This window comes from Ornithodoros turicata, chromosome 2 (genome assembly GCF_037126465.1).
Source record: "Ornithodoros turicata isolate Travis chromosome 2, ASM3712646v1, whole genome shotgun sequence".
Taxonomy (NCBI): domain Eukaryota; kingdom Metazoa; phylum Arthropoda; class Arachnida; order Ixodida; family Argasidae; genus Ornithodoros; species Ornithodoros turicata.
The window spans coordinates 134,634,652-134,655,353 of NC_088202.1; positions in this window are offsets into that span (position 1 = coordinate 134,634,652).

Genomic DNA, 20,702 nt, shown 5'->3' on the forward strand with positions numbered 1-20,702 from the left:
CCGCACCAACCTAACCTAACCTATCACTAAACTAACCCAAAGCATCATAAACTAGGTTAGTTTAGTATTAGGTTAGGTTAAGTGACTGCAGCTGTGGCAGCTGGCCTCTCCTCCAACTTCCTTATCGAAACGGAGTTCGGGAGGCGAGGCAAGTTACCACAGCAGCACTAACCTGTCACTAAACTAACCCAGGACATCATAAACTAGATTAGTTTAGCATTAGGTTAGGTTTCGTGAGTGCGGCTGTGGCAGCTTGCCTCACCCCAACTTCCTTATCGAAACGGATTTCGGGAGGCGAGGAAAGCTGCAAGAGGCGCACTAACCTATCAGTAAACTAACCTAGGACATCATAAACTTGGTTGGTTACTTTTGGAGTTGAGAAGATACTGGGGAGCTGGCCAAGGCAGCACCAGCAATGTGCGCTGTGTGCACTGACGAACTGCCTCGAGGACATACGTGCTGAAATAATCTTTTAAATCATCCAGTGCTTTCACACGTCAAGCGTCCTGGAACAGCTCGTCGCACCAGTGCAACCTACGTTTCTTTTTTTTTTCCTTCTATTTCTATTCTATTCTATTGGTTAGTTCAGTGATAAGTTAGGATAGTTTAGTGCGGCTGTGGCAGTCTGCCTCCCCAAATCCCTTTCGATAATAGGGTGAAGCCGGGATGCGGAATGGTGGCGCCTACCAAAAACAATGCCCAAGCCGGCAATGGATCGGTGGCCATCCCGAATTGTCATTTCGTTTCCGCGTCTCGTTGTTAAACTGGCGAGAGCGTGAGGACGTTAAAATCCCCTTCAGTTTGAGGGAAGATACGTGACGAGAAGAACACACGGGCGAGACTGTGAGTCTGTCGTATGTTCTTTTCGTCCTGTGTTTTCCCTCAACCTGAAGGAGATCTTAAGGTCGTCAAGCCAGTATCCAGCTAGCCTGCCTATACTCCTGTTATGCTCATCGAGTAAAAACGCAACACATACGTATACACCGGGTGATGATGAGACTCTACGACCGAGCTGACGAGTGTACTCTGTCACTTCATTCCAATAAATGCAAGTCGTAAAATTTCTGTATGTTTGCTCTCATACTTTATTATAGCTGTCGCCTTCTCTTTCTTTTCTTAGTTTTTCGTTTTGCGCACATCATTCGTTGAAAAAAAAAAAAACGTTAATCTATATGATTTGTTGCTCGTCCATAGCACGCCCAAAGTATTTTGCAAAATGCCTGACGCGAACGGGAATTTAACGAAATGCCTGGGTCGCTTCTGTGTACATTTAACCAAATGCAAGACCTTTTGGGGCATTTCGTTAAATGACTTACCGAAATGGGCATTTCAAGAAATGGCCGGAATCGTTCAGTCATTTAATAAAATGCACGTTTTTGCGTTCTGCCTGTAACATATACTTCTACTTACTATACTTCGATATGGTACTCGTATTCGATTCTCGTTCTAGGGGTTGTACTAGTTATTTTTAGGTATTTTATGTTGTCTGCAAAAACATCCGGAACCGTCTTAATTTTTTTTGTGTTTATATTTTATTCATTTCATTTATTGTACCACAAGCGATACAGGGGGTGGCCAAAAAGCAGCACATGTTGCTGCTTTTTGACGAGGGCACAGCCCCAGTGAAACACTCGGGGCAGCAGAGTCACAGCATACACTCGAAAAAGAAAAAGAGAAAATGAATTACACAACACCCTAAAATCACAAATTACATGCAACTATTGGATATAACCAAATATCAATTTAAAACTGACATATCAACTAACAAAAAGGTCCCTCAGTGAGACTCGAGACATCTGCACTAAATCAATACCTTTTTTTCAAATACTCATTCAAAATTAAAAGGTAACGATTGGTCGCCGTACCGCGTTCGTGACCTTGGAACAATCCAGTAGCCTGCAGCGCGTGTCTTCAAATTCAGCTGTGGCTGTAGACCAAATAATGGTAATAATGTAGTATTATTATGTCTGACAGCAGAGATGTATGTCCTCGAAAGAATATAACGATAGAAATTATCTATCCTTATAATCTGGAGTTCTCTGAAAATGCCTGTTGTGTGGGATAGGTGTGGTGCACCGGCCAGCAATTAATCTGACTGCACGCTTTTGTAGAAGCAATAAGCGTTGAAGGTTATTTTTGGAAGTGGTACCCCACACTAGATGGCAGTAGCTAAAGTAAGATTCTATTAGCGTTCTGTAGATTATGATTTTGACGAATTTTGGTAGCATGTGCCTATAGACTCTAAATATTCTCATGCCTTTGGAATTTTTAGTTTTTAGGTAGGAGACAGGATTATTTCATGTTAGCTTTTCAGAGAAGATCACACCTAAGAGTTTCACTTTATTCACTATCTGAATTTGCTGACCATCTAAGTTAATCCTCACTTGAAGGATAATATACAGGTTTGTTTTTCCGCCTGTATAAAATTTCACGGGTCTTATTTACATTAATGCTTAAGCGATTCGTGTCTGCCCAAGTTTTGATACGATGATGATGGTGATGATTGAAAGAAAAAAATGATACGCTCAAGAACAACGTTAGTATAATTAGCAATAGCAGGTAATGCATCTCCAGAAATGAAAAAAAGTAGTGTCGTCGGCGTATATGTAAAATTTTGCAAGCTTAGATGTGTTAACAATGTCATTTATATAAACGTTAAATAATAAAGGTCCTAAGATGCTCCCGTGAGGCACACCTGCAACAATGCCTAATATACTCAATCGACAGTTGTTGTTCCAGACATACTGACACCCTATTCAGCAAGTAAGACGTCATTAGGGAGAGTGCCACTCCGCGCACGCCGCCCTTATGAAAATGGATTTTTCCTTTCTGCAGACTTCTTGTGGACTTCTTGTTTCCTGTCGTGACAGTGTGTTGACTTTGACTTCTTGTTGATCAAGTCAACAGGAATTGCTATTGACATCATTTTGACAATCTCTTGAACTACCTTATGTGTACCTTTTGTGGACAAGGTATATAAATGTTGTTGTTGACAGTTTGTGGACTTTCTATACGCCTATGTAGCAAGTACTTATTTCAACCGTTTTTTTTTCTTCTCTATATAAATGAATTCCGTATTATTAATTACTGCATTATCGGACAGTAATGTCCAGAGAGGTCGACCTCATGGGGGTACCAAGCATCCCATAGGGTGGGGGGGGGGGGGGATATGTATATAGAGGCATACTTGTGGCTCTATTCATTGGGAGGCAAGCTGTATGGGTAATATCAACAATTTCTGGGTGTGTTTCAAAAACCGTGTGGGGTGTACACCACTCATGGGAGGTGGAGAGGTCCATGCTATCGGCTCTCTAAACAAAGCGGTATTTCGACCTGAACTTATAATTAAATGTAGTAGCTTGAACGCCACTTTGCCACCTTTTAGCTAAAACACTAAATACATTTTCGATGGCTTTGAGAAGACGGTTCCTCGTATTATTTATACTCCAGTTCAGTACACAATATACTTCCAACTTATACGACCACATGAGGATCATGCGCATGCGACAGGTTTGCTGCCCATTTTGATTCTCGGCCAATTACGCCGCAGATATATCTGGACACCCTTACGCTTGTTAGGAGCCCCTCTCTCATTGGCGTCAGTGTTGTCTCTCGGAGCATCACACACTGCGCTGGCGGAGAGACCACTCTAGTGCACCTCTCACCTACAGTGTGCTTCCGTCCCATCAGTACCGGTCATCCTGCTTCTACATCACTTTGAAGTCCTCAACTCCCCTTTCTCCCACCTTCTTTTCCTTTTTTTTTTGGCTATAGTCGTGACGATGCCCACTTGAGTGCGGCCAACAACGGCAAGCTACCTCGACACCCCCCCCCCCCACACACACACACTGCGCTCTGTCATAGGGCTGTGGTAGCGGGTCTTGCATCCTACATCGTGCTCTCCAACCGCTTCTAGTCACTTCCTTCCTACACTCATACACTTTCACGTACACACACATTCATACGGCCATCCTTCTGGCCCGGTATAGTCGTCATACGCATATTCCTACATACGTGCATACTCAGTTCCTGCATTAGTCATCACATGTCATATATGCCATAAGATACTTGGATCCGACTTGGCCTTAGTTCCCATCATTCCTGCACAGACATAAACAAACATCTCACCCTTTTGTCCTGGCCAATCTCCCTTAGTGGCTCACGGCCATTATCTCATTGGTCGAAGAAGAAGAAGAAGAAGAAGATTCTGCGCCTCCGTGCCTCTCCCTCGTCTCATCACGAAGGAGTCATTGCTCATTGCCATTAGCATCATCGGAATGTCGTTGCAAGATGTTTCAACTGTCTCAGGCTCTCAGCGTTCGCACGTCAATTACAGGACAGAGGAGGATATGATTTTGCGTCATAAGAGGTAAGCTGTGTGATAGCAGTGTGTCATCAAGCTTCACTTATATTCATACGATGACTGTTCTGCTGTAGGTTTTTCTTGTTCGTTTCGAACTGCGGCAGCGGTCTTGCGTCCCGTCAGGTAAGTGTACAAGTATCAGTTCGTGGCCGGTGTTGGTTCGGCTAATTTCATTCTCGTTTTTGCAGGTCATGAAAGAACAAAGGAGGATATCATTTTGCGTAGTAAGGGGTAAGCTGTGTGATAGAAGTGTGTGATCAAGCTTCACTTGTATTCATATCACGACTGTTGTGCTGCAGGGTTTTGTATGTTTCGAGCGGCGGCTCCAGTTTTGCGTCCCGTCAGGTAAGTGTACAAGTATCAGTTCGAGGCCGATGTTGATTGTGAACCAAATTTGTTGATGCTATAACCATTTTATTTGGTTTTACTCACTCGCGTTTGAACATTGCTAATTTGCGATTGAACGCCCTATTCAGACACATTTCTCTCCAGCGCTTCAGAGACGTCGCTTTCGCCGAAATTCAGTGAATTTTGAAGTCCACCGTTATCGTGGGTCGCCAGAAGAACTCAGACCGCAACCGGTCATTGACTGTCTATTGTGCGACGCGACATTGTGTGGGATAAAGCATGTGTACGTGTGGAATACTTCGCTACTGTGTGCGCGGGATGTTTTGTATAATTGTGTCGACACTGGATACCACTTTCGAGGTATGTATTTTCGGAATAAAGTAGATACATATATAGTTTTGCAGTACTTCATTTGGTGTATTTTATGCGTGCTGCGATTGAGTGAACAATACAACGAGGAAATTCAACTTCGCTTAAGTCACAGAGTGTCTACACAAAGTCTTCACATCATACGGGGATGGTGTTATTCGGGCTTCAGTAAATCATGTATCTTCCTCGATTAAGAAGAAGATACCGAGTGCCTCACGAAACGGTCGCCGAGCCTTTTAAAAAAGGACGGAGGTAGTTTCGTGGGTGACGTGACAGCTGAGTCACAACAAAGTCAACAGAGAAATTGAGATCACATATAACAAGACTTAAACATGAACATGAAGGTCACAGGAAATTTGTGTAAAGTATATGTAGAGTCTACAGAAGGACCTGTTACCTTCCTGTGAATAATTGTCAACAAGACTTAAAGTTCCATAAGTCAACATAAAATCAATATGTGAGGTAAACACGAGGCTAATAGAAAGTCTACTAAATGTCTGTGCTCTCTGTTGACTAAGTTCTGTAGTATGGAAACAAAAGGTCAACAGCCATTTTTGTAAGGGCAATTTCCGCAGTAGTATACGATGATCCAGGAAATCAAAAGCCTCGGTAAAATCTATATAAACGCCTAGTGTGTACAGTTTCCTTTCCAAGTTTTGAATTATTAATTCTTTATGATGCAATAGAACGGCCTCTGTGGAATGATCCTTTCGAAAGCCGAATTGGGAACGAGTGATGACGTTATGTATTGAGAAAAAAACTAGTTAGTCCTACGTTGATTATTTTTTCAAGCCCCATGGAAAATACTGGTAGAACCGATATGGGCCTGGTAGTTACTAAGATTATTTGGGTCGCCGGGTTTTCGTAAGATAATAAGATATGTCAACGACGAATTTGACCGGTCTCACTTGTAGGTCGTCACAGTCACAGGATTTACCATTTTTGCAGTTTTTGTAAAATGCATAAACCTCATCCTCACTATGGTCGGAGAAAAGATCTCAGAAAAATTAGCTACTAGTATTCGCATACATTGTTCATAACGATACCGTTAACAGCACACTTGTGGAAATGTGAATAGTGAATTTAGAGAACTTGCCAGTAGAGCAGCTGTGAAGTTTTTTGTTTCTTTCCTTTTTTTTTTGGAGGGGGGGGCAGGTTGATTATTTATGTTAGGAGTAGCAGAACACGACGGGAGAAGAGTTCAATTTCTCCTCTTTTTTTACTTACAAAGAAACAAGCACTTCATTCTCATCAGAAGCTTTGGACGGGTTTTGGGCGTTCTCTAACATCCGTTCGATTAGAAGCTTTCATGCACGCATGTTCTTTTCTTACGCTGTGTATTTCACATGAGTCGGCGCAGAACCCCTTATTTCACATAACTGTTGTGCCGATGTGGCGAAGTGGTCAGCGCACATGACGGGCGATAACATAACAGTTAAGGCTCTTTTGCCCGGATTTACCCATTCGTCCATCTGCGTTATTTTGCTGAGTCGAGCTACACTGACGTACGCTACACGATATTGCGATATTCACAGTGTGCAAATGTCTTCCATGCTCTATACACAGAGGAGCAGTGATTTATCCAGAATCGCAAGCACGAGAAGGTGTTGAAAAACATTGGGGGTAGAGGGAGTCTGTTTGAGTAGAGGAATGAGCCAAAGAGAGACGTCAAGATAAGGTTTTACTGTATCAAGAGCACGGAGTAACTCCTTACTCCGAGTAACTTCTCACTCCGTGATCAAGAGTCAGGAAAGAATGACCCTATGAACGGGGATTCTTTGCACGATAATATAAAGCGCGAGACCCATCCATCGTCGTCCTTCACAGGGTCATTGTTATAGTTACGGCGTAACAGGTTATACATCGTTGCTGACACGTCTATAGCCGAAATAACAAAGGCCCCCTTTATAGGGAGTGTCAAGGGAAGTGCCTCAGGACGAGAGCCGCCGATATTTCGAATAGTTATTGTTCCTCTTCTGTACTGTTCTTCTTCCGCGCAGAAGAAGAACAGCCTTTGTTCTACTCATTAGGGAGTGTACGGGGATTAGAACGGGAGGGGTGTCCTCAAACATTTGGGGTTATAGAGGGAGAGACGCGGATACTTTATCAGTGTATAGGAGCACAGTGGGGTGTGTTTCGAGAATTTCCAGGAAGGCACAGCAGGACCTTTTCAGGACCTATCATTTCTGATAAGGCTCCATATCGTCCCCCAAGTATTGTCTCCCAAGGAGAGATTCCCACTTCGAGCTGCCTAAGGCCCCCGAAAGCTAGAAGAGATTCGGGACCACATATCTACAGCTATACACACTGCTTGTTCTTGGTTTGACTTACCGGACTGCATGGTAAAAATGATGAAGGAACTTGTCATAATCCAAGTGGCGTCATCCCATGAAATCCCGTGGTGCAATGGGCGCGTATCACCACTTGTAGCGTTCGAAGACTCTGTCACTGGGCAGTTCCAAACCATGATGCCCTTCTTGAACTCACTAAACGTGCAGTATACAAGCTGTTCACAGGGTTATCACAAGTTAGGGGAAGGCACCGTGGAACTTCTTCCGGTAGCTGCCCTTGTCCTTCAAGTCACCATCTGTAGAATGGCAGGTTTCAACACTGTTATACGGTTGTATGTACTATGTACTACAGCATAACCATGTAGAACAGTTACACCTTTTAGGAGGTAATAGTTGTCGCATATGTTGTGCCTAAAAGACCGCAAAGTTCTAGTTAGTTCTAGTTAGTGCCTGGTTGAGGTCGGCACAACAGATTAGTGCAAATCCCAAAACTAATTTTAGCTGTAGTTATCTTCGTTGTATACAAAATGTGCTGAATGTCCACTGCACTGTCAGTGCTCGGAAAGCAAGATTCCCTGAAGGCGCACTGCTTCTGTGGCTGTACTAACAGCTTTTACACACATTTTGTGCGGCACCTGCAAAGAGCCCGTAACAGGCAAGGTTGCCTAGCTCCCTTTTACATCCTTTCGTCAGACGCTATATGTTGACTTAGGTGGTAACTATAGAAGTTACCACCTTTTCAGACTCTTTTTTTCTAAGAGTGTGGTACTACTAAAACTATGCATGATGTAACTATGTAGCATAGTTACAGTAACATAATTATAACCAGATTGCAAGCGAAATCTGGTCATGTGTGTTTTTGTATTGATATATTACTCAGTTTCGCTTTCCTCAGCAAATCTAAAATGAATCCGATAACGTTGTATCGACATCAGCTTCATAAATGCACATAGGTCCCGAAACGGGTAGGTTTTCTATCCATCTCACAGACAGTGCAATATTCAATCGTACGGTAGACAATCTGAATTACTTTACACTCTTATCTATTTCTGCTGATCGTTCAGTATCTAGAGCTTTCCATGGCAGCGTTACAGTCATTGTTTTGCAGCCCATGACGGGACCATGGGGAGTTTATCCTGCCTATATGGTTGTGGTGTCGAGAAAAAATATGTTCCCCTTGTGAACATTTTCCTCAACATGTTTTCTGTGACACTTAAATGGCATGATACAGTTTGAACAGGACGGTAATGAATAGACGTACAGGTTCAAAGCAAAAGTGTGATATAATCGCACAGAACATCTGATGCGCGCAAAGTGACACCAGACAGCGTCTCGCCCCACTCAGCTATAGGGGGGCTGTCTTCGGCGGTAGCCATAGGAGATGTCAGTTGTTTCGAGCTGTCTGGCTGTTTCGAGGACACCATAGGCATGATCGAGACTCGCACTTTCTGTTGTTATCGTAGTGGGTTGCAGCGCTCTTCAGAAAGTTTATATCACTCTATGCAGAGTTCATTCATGAGCATAATTATTTCTTATAAATTACTATAAGAAATATCCACCTAATTAGCAACCAACGTCAAGTTGTCACAAAAATGACTTACTGTACCAGAAAGCAGGGTTGACAACCATGGCAACACTGCATCTGAATCCCTACGTCACCTCTCCGTTGAGCCCATTCGCGTTACAGATATATTAGATAGCAAGATATCGACGTGCCCTGTTCTTAAACCCGCGCAACATTTAGATAGGCCAATAACGATAAAACGCGCCCCCATTCGCGCCCCCAATGTTATTTAGAGAGAGAGAGAGAAAAAAAAAACATTTACCCACCCGTCAATGGTGACTACATCTCACATGGACGAAAACCCAATTATACCGATACATAATGTAAAACCCCGAGACTATAGGGAACACGAAGAGACAGATACAAACACCAAGTCTAAAACGCAGCTGAAAACTTTACTTCAAAGACTTCAACAGACTTCAGCTTCACCAGCTCGCTTACTTCTTAGCCATCTTTTCATTGCCAATTATATTGAAACAGAATGCACAAACAAAGAAAAATCTCACCTCAAAGCGTTTATCCAACCAACAACAATCCGTGTTTCAGTACTGACGGATTAGTAGAGTCGTCACAATGACTTAAGTAAAACAGCAAACGCAACGAACAAGCATTTGTCCAGCTCTGGAAGAACTACCCCATCCTTTTTTTGATCATGATTGATTCCGTTTTCCTCGAGAAGAACTTGGTGACGTTATCAACATCCTCGCACCCTAGAGCAGCGCGCAAGAGAGAGAGAGAGAGAGAGAGCGGGGCTTCCAGGAAGGCGTGGTCAGCGTAGTCATGGCAACGTCACACCGGCGTTGTGGACTTCGGATTATGTGGACAGATTTATTTATGCATTGTAATGTAGCCAGCAAGGGCGTGACAATCTGAATGCACTACAGCAAGAATATACGACCAACCTAAATGGACACAAAAGCTGTTCGTGGTTGCAAGCAACGGTGCTAATGTGAAGTAGGCGCTGACACGTGTTGCTTTGTCGGATTCGTGTAGGCGGCCTTCGTTGGAGCTGTGGGATTGCGCGCGACTTTGTTCTGTTTTAATTCCCCATGCCCGTGGCGTGTGTTGTGCCGAGAACGGCGAAGGTTAATAGCGAGGTTCGCCTCTTTTCTTTCTTCTTCACGGTCGGGAACTTGCTTATATCGATCAGTGAAAGTTTGTTGATTTGCTTCCGCTACGCAAGCGTCCCGTCCCACTCGCGTGGTTTATAAATATGTAGTCTGTCTCCGTGTTGTCCGCGCACGCTGTGTGTAAAAGCGTTGTTCTGCATCTTATTTCATCTTCGTTGTGCAGGAATCTTCTCGCTTGCCATGTGTATCACACTCAAAGCTGAGATATAGCCTTAAAACAAAACTTCACCTCAGCGCGTAACACACTCCAATCCAAACATCATCCGAACGCATTTTTGTGATATTGCTACGAATCATCATCGCGAAACTTCCAAGGCAGGCACGAAACGGTACATCTCATCCCGGCGCATGCTGAAGAAGAAGCAAGAAGCTTCCAGACACATCGCCTGCTCTCTGGCAAACGCACGTGCTGTTTCTAGACTTTTCGGCGCGACGCTTAAATGCTTGTGCGATCCAAGCTGGAGCATTCATTCTTTGGACTCAGTTGTGTTCAGAGAGCTATCACTCTTGTGTTTTGCTACCAAGTAGTCTAATAAACCGTTCGCTGTTTATTCGACGACTCGACGACCCATTTCGCTTCGTGACATTTCTGGTGGAGGTGCGGGGCATTCCTTGTCCAACGGCCTGGAAGACCAACTGCGACAAAGCAGAAGACAGCTTGGTCTGCCTGCAGAATTCGGTCCATTAGAACCCCCTAAACGCAAGAAGAAGATGACTGCGGAGACCAGTACCCAAGTGGCGCAACCTGCTGGCGCAACCTGCTGCCACGCCCATAGCCCCTGCACGGTCGCTGAAGACATTCAGCGGGGAGTATTACGACGACGTGGACGATTGGGTCGACCACTATGAGCGGATCGCCAAGTTCAACAACTGGAGTGACGACCAGAAGCTCGTCAACGTCTATTTCTCCCTGGAAGGCACCGCGAAGACATGGTTCGAGAACCGGAAGACTTCGCTCACGTCCTGGGACGTCTTCAAAAGCAAACTCCGCGAGGCGTTCGGTTTTCAACAACGAGCTGAGCGCGCTGAACATCTGCTCCAGAGACGGATCCAGCTGCCAAACGAAAGCGTTACAGGCTTCGTCGAAGATGTGTTGCGGCTCTTCCGGCGAGCTGACCCCAAAGCATCTGAGGAGAAGAAGGTTCAGCGACTCATGAGGGGCGTAAAAGAAGAAATTTTTCTAGCCCTGTCCCGGAATCCACCCGCCACGACCGACGCTTTTCTGTACGAAGCCGTCCGCATTGAGAGGACCCTGCTCTCTCGCGCTACCGTCAACGAACGACACCAGGGCTACGAGGCTTTCTCCACGACCGCTGGCCTCGACGTCGGATCGCTCAGACAGCTGATTCGAGAGGTGGTACGCGAAGAAGAACGAGCTCTCCTCTGTCCTGAGAAGGCTCAAGATCCTTTGTCTTCGATCGGTGCGATCATCAAGGACGAGGTTCAGCAGGCAATCCAGACATCGTCAACCGCCAACCCCGACGCCGAAGTACCGAGACCAACCTACGCCGCCGCTGTGAGACAGGTGCCACCTACTCGTCCGTCGTACTACGGAAACCGTTGGACGCGTCCTCGGCCTGTCCAACCTACTCCGAGCGTCCCGCCACACTCTCAGCCGTTTCGCAAAACGGACGTTTGGCGGACTCCCGACTTCAGACCGCTCTGCTACCACTTCGGAGAGGCCAACCACGTCTATCGCCGATGTCCCTACCGACGACTTGGCCTTCCCGGTTTTTCACCCGACGCCCCCCGCCCCCAGCGCGGTAGTCGCCCCGCCGCAATTGAAGACTATCTACGGCAGCAGAATGCTTCTGCTGGCTCGCGATGCGACCTGTCCCCGAGCGTTCCCCACCGCAGCAGGTCGCCAGGAAGAGCACGTTCACCGTCACCGGCAAGACGACCTGTGTGGCACAGCCCTAACCAGGAAAACTGAAGACTGCAGCTCCGGGAGGTGAAGCTGCGGACCGACGACAAGTTACAATTCCTCCAACTCGACGAACAGCAACGCAGCACCAACACGACGCTCGAAAAATTACCAATAACCTGAAAATACTCATCGACGGCCATGAGATGATTGCGTTAATCGATACCGGAGCCGACGACTCTGTTATAAGTGGTAGGTTGGCTAAGAAGCTTCGCAAGGTGCAAACAAAGTGGGATGAGCCTAACATCGGCACTGCTGGTGGACACGTCGTAACACCGACTGGCCGATGCACGGCAGTCATACAAGTGTGTGACATCCAGTACATCGTCAGCTTTGCCGTCTTGCCGAACTGCCCACGGGATGTAATACTCGGAATGGACTTTCTAGTCGAAAACGAAGCAATCATCGACTTCACAAATGGAGTTATCTCTTTTAAAACGCCGGAAACAGCAGAAGACAAGTGGTGGGCACGAATAACCCCGGAGAAACGCGCAAACACGGACGTAACCGCCGTCACGATTCAGCACGTCAACCTGCCTCCCTTGTCGTCAGTCCTTGTGACCGCTACGTGCGATCGAGCACCGACTGGCTGTTTGTTGGCTGAAGGCAACACGCAACTTCTCCTCGAACGAGGAATTGGGATAGCAAGAGGAATTGTGCCCGTAAGAAACGGAATATTCGAACTCCTCGTCACAAATTTTCGCCCGGAGCCACAACACCTGGCGAACGGCACGAAGATAGCCGTCATCGCAGACCAATACTCCACCACGGATGTTTGCCTGATGGACACTGCTCGCATCGCGGTCACCACGGAACACGAGGCCGAACATTTCGACGTAAACCCTCAACTCAATACAACTCAAAAGCAAACCCTTCTCCAGATGCTCAACGATTTCAGTGACTGCTTCGCTGCATCGTCGAAAGTAAGACGAACGCCCATTGCGAAGCACCGCATCATCGTCGACATCGTCGACGACAAGGCCCGTCCAATTCACCGCATGCCGTACCGGGTCTCCTGCAAAGAGCGAGAAAGGATCCGAATGCAAGTAGAAGAGATGCTAAGAGATGACATTATCCAGCCGTCGACGAGTCCGTGGGCATCGCCGGTGGTACTAGTGAAGAAGAAGGACGGAACACTCAGGTTCTGCGTCGACTACCGGAAACTCAATGGGATAACGAAGAAGGACGTCTACCCGTTACCGCACATCGACGACACGCTCGATCGCCTTCAAAACGCAAAATTTTTCTCTTCCATGGACCTCAAGACGGGGTACTGGCAAATTGAAGTCGACGAACGGGACCGTGAGAAGACTGCCTTCGTCACTCCGGATGGACTTTACGAATTCAAGGTTATGCCTTTCGGCCTTCGCACAGCACCAGCGACGTTCCAGTTGTGTGTCCAGAGGTGTTATGAATACAGTTCTCGCCGGGTTGAAGTGGCAAACCTGCTAGGTGTACCTCGACGATGTTGTCGTCTTCGCAAGAACATTCGAAGAACATGTTGAACGGCTAAAGCAAGTCCTCGAGGCTATCAGAACTGCAGGGCTGACGTCGAAGCCTCAGAAGTGTCGATTCAGCTATGAGGAACTCAGATTTCTCGGCCATCTCGTGAGCAGCGACGGCGTACGCCCCGACCCCGAGAAGACGGCGGCCATCGCAAATTACCGTGTTCCTTCTAACGTGAAAGACGTTCGAAGCTTTCTTCGCCTTCGCGCCTACTACCGACGGTTCATTCCGAACTTTTCAAGAATTGCGTCACCCCTGAATGCCCTCACGAAGGACGGATCCACGTTTATCTGGAGTGAAGCCCAGCAACAGGCGTTTGGTGAATTGAAGACGCGTCTACAGACCGCACCCGTGCTTGCCCACTTCGATCCAAACGCCGAAACAGAAACACACACCGACGCAAGCAACGATGGTCTAGGAGCCGTGCTCGTTCAATTTCACGACGGCGTCGAACGTGTCATCGCTTACGCAAGTAGAACGCTAACCAAGGCAGAGAAGAACTATTCGACGACCGAAAAAGAGTGCCTTGCACTCATATGGGCCATCACAAAGTTGCGCCCCTACCTGTACGGACGGCCGTTCAAGGTGGTAACAGACCACCATTCTCTGTGCTGGTTGGCTGGTTTAGGGGACCCCTCAGGACGCCTAGCGAGATGGAGCCTCCGATTACAGGAGTATGACGCCAGGCGTTCGATCCATGAGGACCAGTCAGCACCTTCGCTGAATTCGTGTAGCCGCAGAGACATCGTGGAGAATGGAGCCTGCCGTGGGTTGGATTTCTCGTCGCCAGTGTTACATCATCGGGAGCCAGCAGATGAACCATCCAAAGATTTATTACAAGTCAGGAAGAAAACACAACGACGCCGACTGCCTGTCCCGAGCACCACTCCAGCGACAGGACAACAGCCTCGAGGACGACGACGCCTTCCTCGGTCGAATGAGCGCGACTACCATGTCTACCAAGCAGTATAACGACCCCGAATTGAAGACACTCGTCGACTATCTGCAGGGCCGCGCCGGCAATGTTCCTCCCATCTTCAGAAGATCGCTCCCAAGTTTTTCCCTACGTAATGGTGTTCTCTACAAAGAAAACCACGCACCACAAGGCGCTACGTGGCTTCTCGTTGTGCCTGGGGACATGCGCATCGAGATTCTTGAATCCTGCCACGACGAACCGTCATCAGGTCATTTGGGATACAGCCGGACACTGGCCCGTATAAGGGAAAAGTACTACTGGCCATAACTGGCCAATACCGTACACCACTACGTAAGGACGTGCCGGGAATGCCAACGACGAAAAATGCCGCCCGTACGACCTTCTGGGTACCTTCAGCCAATCGCACCGCCGTCGGCGCCGTTCGAGCAGATTGGGATGGATCTACTCGGGCCCTTCCCACGTTCGTCTTCCGGAAATCGTTGGATAATCGTCGCCACCGACTACCTGACACGCTATGCTGAGACTAAGGCACTTCCACAGGGCACAGCAACATAAGTGGCGGAGATCTTCATCGAGAACATCGTACTACGGCACGGAGCTCCGGCCGCCTTAATCACCGATAGGAGAACGGCATTTACAAGCAGGCTAACACAAGAAATCCTTCGACTCAGTCACACCGCTCACCGGAGGACAACGGCGTACCATCCGCAGACGAACGGGCTCACCGAACGCCTAAACAAAACCCTTGCCGACATGAATTCGATGTACGTCGACGTCGAGCACAAGACACGGGACGAAATACTGCCTTACGTCACGTTCGCCTATAACACGGCTGTCCAGGAAACAACGGGATTCACACCGTTCCGCCTTGCACACGGCCATGACGCATCGACTATGCTGGACGCGATGCTGCCCCACGAACCCAGTGATGTGGAAAACGACGCTCTGGACTTCACACAGCGAGCAGAAAAAGCCCGCCAGCTGGCCAGACTACGGATTGATCAACAACAACGCGTCGATGAAAGAAGATACAATTTGCGCCGACGCTGCTCCATTTCTCGAAAGCGTTTCAATTACGCATGAATAAAATAATAGCCATAATAACAACAACAAGACAATAATAACAGACGACACATGAACTGCCTAGTGGAGCCCTTTGTGTCTCCTTCGGCTTTCTCGTGCCTCTCACGCCTCTTTGCCTATGCTGCGGCGGCACACACGTTCCGATCTCGACACCGAACTCCCTTGTTTGAGGCTCGGCTGCACGTTGAAGTGGATCTTTGCAAGATCTGCGTTTCCGTTCGCACCTTACTTGCCCTCCCCTCTCGCCCTCCCCTACTTTCCGTGGGCTGGCCCATGCAAATCGTGCAGATCCGAAGAGAATAAATGATATTATGGTGGGGGGGGGGGGGGGTTTGGTGTGAAGATAGCGAAAGTTTTTGCGGTTACTGGTCTATTGTTCAATTGCAATGGTGGATTGCAAGCATCTTCCGGAGCAAGTCTAGCTGCTCTTCTTCTTCTTTTAACTGTGTGTTTGCTGGCGCTATGTCGTGACCTCATATGTCGCCTGCAGCTCCATTTCTTGTAGGTGGTGTAGGTGATATCCATAGAAAAGTCTTTAGCATGTGTCACTCTTGAGTGAATGACACGTGACCCTTTTGCTTTGGGTCTCATGTTTTTGAGTCCAGGTTTAGAAGTCGTCTGCGATGCCGCTTTCTTTAAGGAAAACGAAGAGGGCTTTCTCCGCTTTCTTTTACAATTTTGCTCTGTCTGCAGCAATTCTGTTCTATTGGCAGGTTGAGAGCACAGTCTGAGTCTTCCAATGGCAGTTCTGGCGCGGCATTGGGGCCAAGGTCGCTCCACGGAGCAACGCTCACTGCAGTGGTATGTTATATATAGTGGTATGCTGACAACCAAGACAATGTATGTTGGGATATGTTACCGGTGTGTAATATGAAAACCGGTAAAAACGCACAATCACTTGCAGATCAAGGATTCTTCTAAGCGAGGTCCAATGTCGGGTACCCAGAACTTTCTGGGCACCACCCCACGTTATGTGTAGAAGGGCGCTGGTATACTTTCTTACGTGGCAATGTTTCCAAGGGCGAATGATCAACAATCGGCTCGTCCACTACCTTGAAGAAAATAACTGTTTATCACAATATCAATGTGGTTTTCGAATGGGGTGCTCCGCAATGGATCATCTCATTCGCCTTGAAACAACTATTCGTGAAAGCTATGTCAGAAAACAACACTGCCTATCGGTATTTTACGATTTCGAAAAGGCATACGATACTGCATGGCAATACGGCATCTTGCTGGATTTCCACTCGCTTGGGACACAAGGCCGTCTTCGACGATGCATCGCAAATTTTCTTGAAGGACGAACATTCCGAGTTCAACTTGGAACAACACTGTCACGTTCGTTTCTGCAGCAGAACGGCGTTCCACAAAGGACTGTCCTAAGTGTCACGCTGTTTCTCATTAAAATTATGTCGCCAATGTTATCCCGCCCTCCGTGATATGCTCTTTATACGTAGATGACACCAAATAGGGTCGGTCGGCGATAATGTTATCGACCTAGTGACTGAGACGCAGGTAAGAGTTGAAGATCGCATGACTGGCTCGGTCTTCCTGGACGTAAAGAAAGCGTACGACAGCGTTTTCCATAGTGCCAACATCGCGACCCTCCAAGAAACTGGTGTCGGAGGTGCTCCCCTTCTTCGATGTTATCATGGCCTCTCTTCCTGCACTCCTGCCCCACCACCCGCGTCTCACGCTATATGCCGACGACATCTGCTTATAGACATCTGCCGCTCGCCGCGAGACCATTCAGCATCGGCTGCAGTGAAGTTTAGATATCATCGTCGCGTATCTCGCCGACTGCGGCCTCTCTGTTTCACCCAGCAAGACTGTGGTCATGGTGTTCACTCGTCGATCATTCGAGACGTTTCCGCTCCTCATTGAAGGCTCCCCCTGCCATTTGTCCCGTACTGCAAGTATCTGGGCGTGGTACTCGACCGTGACCTTTCCTGGTGTCACCACATTAAGACTCTCACCAGCAAGATAAACAGCTACGTGGCGGTTCTTCGTTGCCTCGCTGATTCGCGATGGGGCCCGTCCTTCTCCGATGTCCTTCGTGTCCACCAATCCCTCGTACTTGGTTCTATCCGGTATAGCCTTCCCATCTTGCACGGCCTCAGCCGAAGCAGAAATCGACATGTCCTCTTTAGCCAAGCCAGGAGCCTCCGCGTCTGCTTGGGAGTCCCTTCGACCAACGAGGCATACTCTGTCCTAGCCGATGCAATGCGAACCGCCGGTCGACGTCCTGCGGGACGGCGCAACCCTCCTCGTTCTCGCACGCTACCTTACTCTGCACCCTCTTCACTACCTTCGCCACGTCGACGAAGACCGCTAGGGCCTCTGACTTCGGTCGTGCTATCGGTCGCCTAAAAGAGTCTGTCCCTGCACGCCCCGGCGATGTGGACACAGACCGGAGGTCTGTGCCAGTATCCCCGGACTCTAAAGAAAGAGCGATGTGCCTGTGGCAGTAGCAAGTTTTGAGTTATGTGCACCTACGTTGTTTATGTGTTATGCTGTTTGTGGTGTAGTATTTAGTTTGATATGAAGTAATACTACGCAGACATTACATCTTAGTTTTGCTTAACCTTTCTTGTGTGTAGTAATTCCCCATATGACTATCCCGTACCAGCACACTTATATGTGTATTCGTATTCATATAGGGTTGCACAGCAAAATACGGGTTTTATTTTCCCATAAAACGCGGTGACGCCAGAGTCGCTAAAACTTGGTAAAAACAAAACGCGGTGGATGGAACAGTGCAGTACGATGGATGACCTGGCATGGTAGATAAGGTGGCACAGTGGATGTTTCAGCCCAGCGCTTAAAGGAGCACAGAAAGCCATCTAAAATTTTTCAGTTACGAAGGCGTTGTGGAAGCAGGCAACTTGGCTTGATGAGTGACACACTAATTTTCTTTGTACGCGGCATTTTTCATATAGAAAAAACAACAAAAAAGAAACACTCGAACATCGCCGCGCGCGTTCCCCCTCGACTCGCTCCATAGGGTCAAACGAGGAGGAGGAGGAAAAAGTAATCGGTGATGTCATTGCGGTTCAAAGGTGCGACCGCGCTTCTTCGAGGTCAGCGCTGTTCGGTTTTCTTTTCTTTTTTTTTTCGTTACTTTCTGCCTGTCAAGTGATGAATAATGGAGGACTTCGAAGTGTCTGCGAAATATCGACACGTGTTGCCAATTTCAGAGTGCGAAATTGGGACTCTGCAGAGATGCAGAGTGATGAGCTGTACGACGTAGGGTGGAATGCCTTAAATGTCGGCGGATGCAAGCTTAACCGGCGTTGTCGGTCGCCATGTGGTAACCAAACAAAAGGCGCCGGGACAGCTCGGATGAAATCAAACAACTGGCGTTTCTGTGCCGTCCATGTTTGTAGTTTGCCTCGGCTAATTCTCGTTGCTTAGCTCGATGATTGGTAGGTTGACCACGAATTGCGGTGGTCTATGGCATTGATTGGTTCTGTTTGTCTTTGCAACAGTCAATGGATTGTCAACAGTTGATCTTTGCAACGGTCAATGGATACACGGCGCGAGGACGGCTGCTGCAGCGACTTGCCGGCGGCGGCATTGCGACACATTTCACTGGATTGTGTCTGACAACGTACCGGCAAGAACACACCTACCTCGAGCTGAATGAGACATTACCTGAATACTATCAAAGTTGCTAATCGAAAGCGATATGTGTTAGCGATCATAGCGATGTGGCGGGGGGCTCCAAAGGAGTTCCAAGAAGCTCCCAGGGGATAGCGCGCGAAGCATTCTCCAGCGCAGTCGTTATCAGTCCGACCGAAGGAGGTTGGAAACCCACCCCACGCTGGCATCGTAGAAAGATATAGCACAGGCATGGCTTATCGAGTCCGGCTTCCGCTGAGATCATGCCTTCCCTCTCCTAATTTCTGGAACTGTCACTTTTTCTACTGTCACTCTGTGGGCTGGGTTTGCAACTTCCTCACACACACAATAGGCCGGTTTATGCTCGAGCTGCTTAGGGTGTCTCCAACATAGTATTAATACCTGTAAGTATTGGACTGTTGCTGTATCTGGCGTACGAGCCCGTGAGTCATGTATATGACCGTGCATGGTATGTAAATAAACTTGATTGTGGACAAAAACGAAAAAACAAACTTCAACAACAACAACTTTATTTTTGGCTTTGGAGAGTGGGGAGGTTCATCGCCACAGGCGATACTCTACCCCATTGCTGGTGGGAATGTGGGGAATAAAATAACGAGCCCCTTCACAGTAACGATCGAAGTCCGATGGTGTCCAGAAATGTCAGAAGAGCTTTGAGCGCAGAGCGTTCAAAAGCACTTCAAAAGCTCTGTGGTAAGGCACCACAATCCAAGGACCCTGGTTCAAGCTGCATCCGCCGGGCGGATACTAAGCACGTGCTTCTCGACTGCCACCTTTACACCTCCCAAAGGGCAGCTCTGCAGTGTCGCCTGCAATCGATCGCGGCCGCACCATTCACATTGGCAACTATCCTCGCCCCTTGGTCTAACCAGATCGAACATCGTCAAGCTCTGGAGTATTTCCTGATTTTTCTCCGTGGCACTGGTCTCCTCTCTATCCTATGATGTGCTTGCGTACCTGTGTATGTGTGCTTGTGGGTTGTGTTTCTGCCTAGCGTTCTGTTGATGTTTTCGCCGCCACTAATGTTGTGTCACCGACTCCACTGACTGTCGACCCCTTTTCAGCGTAGTTCATCATCTCATCATCAGGACACATCTCATTCCGTCCATTGTGCCTTGCGGTAGTGGGCCGCACCTCATGTGGCGAATTTCTCCATTCATTATCATTAATTTATGAGTTGTTGTTGTTGCATCAGCCGCACTGAAGTTATTTTTCACGAAAACGGAACGAAGTCAAGTGAAGGGTTAAGTTCAAGTCTCGCTGGTTCAGTGAAGCTAATCCACAGTAAGAACTTATTCTACGCCAATATTTAGTTATTAGTGAATGTGTTAGTGGCAGCTACGCGTGAGAGCAGCAGTAAGAGTGTAAGCGCAGTAAGAATAGTGAGCGACAAAAAAAAAAAAAAAAAAGCCCTACGCCTGTAAATCCACATTTAAGATAATGAGCTCATATGCTGTCACGAGCAAGCTATTTGAGTATATGCCTTTACACTAGAAATATATAACAAGCGAGCTAAAATTCGTAGCAGTATCACACCGTGAAGTA